Source organism: Arachis hypogaea, chromosome 19 (assembly GCF_003086295.3).
Source record: "Arachis hypogaea cultivar Tifrunner chromosome 19, arahy.Tifrunner.gnm2.J5K5, whole genome shotgun sequence".
Lineage (NCBI taxonomy): Eukaryota > Viridiplantae > Streptophyta > Magnoliopsida > Fabales > Fabaceae > Arachis > Arachis hypogaea.
The window spans coordinates 81,635,612-81,642,662 of NC_092054.1; the positions used below are offsets into that span (position 1 = coordinate 81,635,612).

The 7,051-nt window shown below is 41.8% G+C and overlaps 1 non-coding gene across 1 annotated transcript; it reads left to right on the plus strand.

Moving 5' to 3' along the window:
* Positions 1 to 6,104: 6,104 nt before the first annotated feature.
* LOC112781535 (small nucleolar RNA R71) lies at positions 6,105 to 6,211 on the plus strand. The gene has a single exon (XR_003192308.1). It is a non-coding gene; the product is annotated as a small nucleolar RNA R71 (small nucleolar RNA).
* Positions 6,212 to 7,051: the final 840 nt, after the last annotated feature.

Sequence of the window (7,051 nt, forward strand, 5' to 3'; positions counted from 1 at the left end):
GTTTTTCCAACTTCCAGAACTCCTTTATCAATTCAAACTACTCCTATATATACTACTCTTCTCAGCTTCTAGTTTGCTCTTCAAGTCTTGGGCCTTTGGATCTTGAGTTTGAAGCAGTTCTTTTCTTCATTTGGGCTTGGCTTTACTTGCAGAGAGAAAGTGCTAAGTGGGCAGAGACTTTAGCTCAGGGCGTTAGGGGTGTTAACATTTAGTGAAAGTATAAGTTTGAGAACGTTAGTGACACTTAACATTTTCACTAACGTTCCAATGTACCCATTTGCCTCACGTTAGAGCCCACGTTAACTAGGTTAACGTGGCTTCTAACGTGGCCTTGCCAACCTTCGAGAACATTAGTGACACTCAACATTGTCACTAACGTTCCAATGTGCCCCTAGATCTCACGTTAGAGTCCACGTTAACTTGGTTAACGTGGCTTCTAACGTGGCCATTCTTAGCCATCCCAACGTTAGTGACAATGTTGAGTGTCACTAACATTGGCTCATCATTCATTCCTCATCGTTAGCTTCCACGTTAACTAAGTTAACGTGGAAGTTAACGTGGCTCCTTGGGGGTTGTGTGGTTGCTTCCAACGTTAGTGACGATGTTGAGTGTCACTAACGTTGTCGACAACTCTCACTTCTTACATTAGCTCCCACGTTAACCAAGTTAACGTGGAAGTTAACGTTGTGTGTTGCATCCTTAGGCCAACGTTAGTGACAATATTGAATGTCACTAACGTTGGCTTCTCTTCCCCCTTTAACGTTAGAGGCCATGTTAACTAGGTTAACGTGGTCTCTAACGTGGCCACTCATGAGTGTTTGCCAACGTTAGTGACAATGTTAAGCGTCACTAACGTTGGCTCAACTTCCCTTCTCCACGTTAGAGTGCACGTTAACTTAGTTAACGTGACTCTTAACGTGGGCAATGATGGCCTTGAGAGTGTTATTGGCAATCACTTTTCTCATTAACCTTGCAAGTTACCTACCTTTCCTTGCTTCCTTTGGTCCTGAAATCAAGCAACAGAGTGCATCAAAGTTCTAGTCCAAGTCATGGGTAATGCAGCATACAAATTGTCACTAAATTCATGCAAAATACTCATGAAATAATGTAAAATGCACAATGTATGCTTGAATCAAGTTGTAGGTGAATATTTACCCAAAACTAGCTTATTTCCTAAAGAAATGCATGAAACTACCCTAAAAACAGTAAAGAAAAGGTCAGTGAAACTGGCCAAGATGCCCTGGCATCACAACACCAAACTTAAAGCTTGCTTGTCCCTAAGCAAGTACTGGAACAAGAGAATGATGAATGGAATATCCAGAGGAATGAGTCATTCTTGTGGAAGTCATATCACTGATTTTATTGTGGTTTCATGCATAGCAACTTAGGTTCATTCCTGGCTTTCAGACCTTTATCATGTCTTAAAATACTCACTTTGCTTACATCCCATGAGACTTTTATTCATTGATCCCTTTATCGTCATTTCAGAGCTTATTGGTGTTCTTAGGCTAAGTGCTCTGTAAGGGGGCAACTTTTTAAGATAAGCTTTCAGCCAACACTCCCGAACCAGTTGGTTCAAGGTGCTAGGTGTTGAAGCACCCCTAAGGACTTACTCCCTCAAGTCTCTCCCCCATACATACACACCACAAGCATATAGTTCATTTATTTTCTTTCTTGAGACCTTGGTGTCCAGCACCTCTTTGGGTTACTAAATGCTCTGTGGTGATAGTTACTCTTGATAGTGGATTTTCAGCTGATAATCCCGGGTTAACTAACCTAAGTTACCAAGTGATAAAGCACCCCTGAGAGCTTATTCATCCAAGTAGATCCCTCACACAGGAGCACCACAGACACTTGTCTCAAGGTCCAAACCATTGGTGCCTAGTCTTATTGCTTACTCTTTTTCTTTTGTTTTTCACTTCCATTGTTCTTTCCCTTTTCTCTTATTAGGATCTTGTTATTAACTTAGTCTCATGGGTATATCCAAAGTCAAGTATTCAGGATAGATAGTTGTCCTCCTAGCCTTGTGGTTGAACCAACTTAGCTAACTTATGATCATACCACAAACTCATGAATGTACTCCATAGTGTGAACTCCACTCTGGTCTTTTGAAACATGAACATTCTCTCTTCATTTGATTAAAAAGGACAAGCTTACAAGAAAGTAAAGTAAGGATGCAGTGACATAAAGACTAGTGCACATAGACTTTCTTCAATACCAAAAACTTAAAAGACATAATTGAAAAAAGTTTAAACATAACATGGAAGCAAGTTCTATTTCATACAAGATCTTCCTTATCTAAAACATAGAGAAAGATGGAAAAAAGAAGGAACTCCACCACCTTTTACTGTTGTGGATGTCCATGCTCTTTTCCTTGCTTGTCCTCCTTGTTTCCCCTTGCACTTCCTCGCATCCGTGCCAATCTTGCTTGCTTCCAATCCTCAAGTGCTTTCCTCACTGACTCATGACTCTCTTCCACCCTTTGTCTTTCCTTTCGTGCTAATTCATCCTTCATTTCGTCATACTTGGCTATTCCTGGATGCAATATTGGCAGCTGTCCCACTAAGTAACCGAGCCTGGCTTGAGTGTTTATATGATGTCCTGTTTCGCTCATGTAAACTCCTTCTGCGAATGCCCTTTGCTCGTCCAATAGTTCTGCCTGTTCTATTTGTCTTCGATGCATCTCATGTATGTGCGCCCCTTGATGTGCTTGGATGTTGATTAGCCTCTGGGTGGATTCTTGTTGCTCGTTTTGCCTTTGTTCCATCCTGTTGAATGTTTCTCCCCATTGTTGTCCTTGACTTAGTTGTTGTTCCATCATTTGCCTTTGCCACTCACCTTGCTGAGTCATCCATCTTGAAAGTGTTTCCTCCTGCTGCCCCATCATCTGTAGTTGAAGCTCTTTCTGTGCTCCATGACTTTCCAAATATTGTCTAGACAAGCCATCAATGGCCTCCTGCAATTGGTGCATGTCCAAGGTCTGTTGTGCTTGACCCTCTAAGACTTGTCCTTCCACTACTTGAGGGGCTATTTTCTTCCTTTGCTTCCGCTGAGGCAAAGGGGATGCTGCAGCTTTCATCCTTCGTACAGTTATTGGGATGCCTTCCTTTATCCACATGGGGTTCTCATCTTCAAAAACTACCCTAGCTTTCTTGTATATTCGGTAAATAGTGCTGGGGTAACCTAACGTTCCTCTTGAGTCGCTTCTCTCTGCCATCTTTCTAATACCTTCAGCTATGAGTTCATGAACCTTGATTTCTCCTCCCTTCAGTATACAGTGCACCATTGTGGCTCTCTTGACATTCACCTCCGAGTTGTTTGCAGCTGGGAGAATAGACCTTCTCACTAGCTCAAACCACCCCTTGGCTTCAGGAGTGAGATCTGTTCTCTTGATAAACTTTGGGTTATTTCCCGCACCCCTTTCCCAGTCAGCTCCTGGTACACAAATATCTTGCAGAATCTGGTCATAATTGGGGTTGTCCAATCTTGAGTGATAGCTTTCTTCTTCAAATTGTATAGACCGTAGCTTCAATGCCCTCATGACACTCATGGGACCAAAGTCCACCATCTTTCCTCTCACAAAGCTTGTGTAAGACTCATCCTTCTTATCATATCGAACCGCATTTGCATAAAATTCTCTTATGAGATTTGCATTCACCTTAATGACCGGGTCAGTGAGGAGATCCCATCTTCTCCTTTCTATGTTCTCTGTGATTTCGGGGCACTCAGTCTTTGTAACTTGAAATCCCAGCTCATAAATGATTTCCTTATCAACCATCTACTCGTATTGCAATGCATGATGCAAGCTTCTAAATCTCCATTCATCATATGGGTGTTCTTCCATGGGTTCCTTTCCCTTCCTTCTTTTAGAACCCGAAGACACCATGAATGATAGTTAATATATGAAGGTGGTAAGGTTGTGGAGACTTTTGGTTGTTTAGGGTTTTATGGCAATAAAGAGAGTGAGGGGAGGAATGTTTATAATCGGATAGAGGGTGTCTTGTACCGAAAGGAAGAGTGGTGAAGGGTGTGTGATGACAATGAAGGGTGGTACGGACAAGGGTCGTTTATATAGAGAAGTTGTGAGAGAATGGAGGGTGTAGATTGATGAAGTGGTCAGTTGATGGACGGTTGGGGTTATGCATGGCTAGAAGACAAGGATCATCACTTTATGATGGGGATTGCTCGGTCTTCTAGGGGTGCCATTTTTTCAATGTTGCATGGCAACATTTTCCGATGTATTCCCTTTTTAGAACAAGTGTGTAGCCCCTCCTTTTGTGGTGTCCGAACCTTCTTTGTTTGGTTGTCCAATCTATCCCTTTTAATGCTCCTTTTCTATTCCTATAAAGAGAAACTAAGAAAAGTGAGAAAATATATTAAAATGACCATATGAACTTTACGGCTAATATTAATAAAAGGGAAAAAAGGATTTGATTGTTTATTTATGTATTCCAACTAACTAACTAACTATTGGTGGGTCCTTATATGCATTTTGGTGGCACCATGGGGTGACACCAAACTTAGTTTGAAGCAATGTGATGAAAAGTTTTGTTCAAAGCTCCCAAGACTAGCATGCATCTTGGTTTGCTTTGAACACCAAACTTGTTCTTCACTATATACTGCATGATAAAGATTTCACCCAGTGTTTGTCAAGTTTGGGTTGAAATTCATAAACATTGATTTATTCATTATTTTAAAAACATACAAAACATGGGTTGCCTCCCATGAAGCGTTTCTTTAGCGTCACTAGCTTGATGTTTTTCCTTCATCAGTGTGGTTGGTAGTGCTTAAAGTCCTCCCCTCTTGCTGTGGACTTATATCCATTGGTTGGATCAATGATCTCCACATGTTCTAGGGAAAGAACTCTGTTGATAGTGAAGACCTTGGGTAACTGAGATGGTACAGTGGGGAGATTAGGGGAAATATCTGGGAAGTAAGCTGAGACAACTCTATTCCCTGGAGAGAAGTCTTTCGTAGGTATTTTCTTGTTCCTCCACCTCCTTGGTACCTTCTTCTTTGTTTCTTTTGATGTTGCCTTCCCCTTGGTGACCTCTTTTTCTAAAGGAGTTGTGGTGCTGTCTTCACCTGCCTCTAGAGGTTTAGGTTCCTCCAACTTTTCCTTCAGCAGCTCTTGTTGTGAGATTTCTGGTTCTTGGCGATCTCTATCCTCCTTCTTTGTTGAGTTGTCTTCAGGTTGTTTGCAAAGTTTGCCTTGCTTATCTTCAGTCTCTTGATCACTCGCAGTGACCATTTTGCAATCTTCCCATCTTACTTTCTTTGCTTCTCCTTTGGGGTTTTTCTCCGTGTCACTTGGGAAGCTATCAATAGGTTTGGGAATCTTCTCAGCTAAATATCCCACCTGGAATTCCAGCTTCCTGATGGTCTCTCCCTGGTTCTTAATATTGGCTCGCACCTCCTCTTTGAACACCTTATTTTCTTGAATCTCTTGGCATATTCCTTCAAGTAAAGCTTCAATCTTAGAGATATTGTCATCAATTGATGAGTGATTCGGAGCAGATGTGCTGTTTTGGTTTTGATAGGCATTTGGAGAAGTGTTGTTGTGGGGGTGTTGAGATGTCCTCTGTGTGAATTGCTGGTGAGCTGCATTGTTGTTGGAATTGTAACATCTTTGGTCTTGGTTTTGATCTTGCTCACTTCCCCACCCAAAGTTTGGGTGGTTTCTCCATCCAGGGTTGTAGGTCTTGGAGTATGGATCATAGTTTTTCCTTGGTGAATTCCCAATGTAGTTGGCTTGCTCCTGACTACCCTCTGCTTCTCCATTCACTCCTTCTTGGGTTGTTGATGAAGTGGAGATTGCTGCTACCTGGTTCGTCTCCATCTTCTTGGTGAGGTTAGCCAGCTGCTGGGTAATGAGCTTGTTTTGGGCCAACAGAGCATCTACATTGTTTAGCTCCATTACTCCTCTTGTGTTCCCTCTTTCGGAAGCATAGAAGTAGTCGTTCTCTGCTACTGTTTCAATAACATCTATGGTTTCCTCAATAGTCTTTTTCTTGTTCAAAGATCCTCCGGATGAATGGTCTACGGCCTTCTTTGACTCATAAGAGAGTCCTTCATAGAAAATGTGCAGCTGCACCCATTCGTTGAACATATCTGGTGGGCACCTCCTTGTCAGGTCTTTAAACCTCTCCCATGCTTCATATAGAGTCTCACCATCTTGTTGCCTGAAAGTTTGGACCTCAGCTCTCAGCCTATTGATTCGTTGAGGAGGGTAAAATCTTGCTAAGAATTTGTTCACCACGTCTTCCCAAGTTGTCAAGCTTTCCCTTGGGAAAGATTTCAGCCACTTGGCTGCTTTGTCCCTAAGTGAGAATGGAAATAGGAGCAGTCTATAAGCATCAGGGTGAACACCATTAGACTTCACTGTGTCACATATTCTCATGAAGGTGGTCAAATGTTGATTGGGGTCTTCTCTAACACCTCCTCCAAACGAACAGTTGTTCTGAACAAGGGTAATGAGCTGTGGTTTAAGTTCAAAGTTGTTGGCATGGATTGTTGGCTTTTGGATGCTACTTCCACAATTGCCTGGGTTTGGATTGATGTAAGAGCCCAAAACTCTTCTATCCTCCCCAGCATGATTTGCTCTACCTCCTCCCCCATGGTTGTGATCCTCTTCTTCATGATGGTTTTCCATGTTGTCTTCCATGTTTGTTTCAAAGAATTCCTCTTCTTCCTCAGCACCAACCACTTTCTTTCCTCTTGCCTCCCTCCTTTATCTAAGGAAGGTCCTCTCAGGTTCAGAATCGAAGGAAGTTGAAGCCCCGCTTCTTCTCCTTGTCATACAACCATCAAGTGCAAGCAAGAAAAGATAGGTGCAGAAAGTATTTGTGTTAGAATTACTATTAGTTGTGGGTGATGCAATATATCAAACAATTAGTGGGTTAGCAAACAAAATTGAAAATAACAAAGAAAAACAAAAGAGTAGAGGGGGAAGGGAAGAAGTTCAACTAAAACAAAAAGTAAATCACTCAAACAGAAAATGAAATTCACAAAAATAAAAATGCTCAATCTAGTGATCTTCCAATTTAATCAT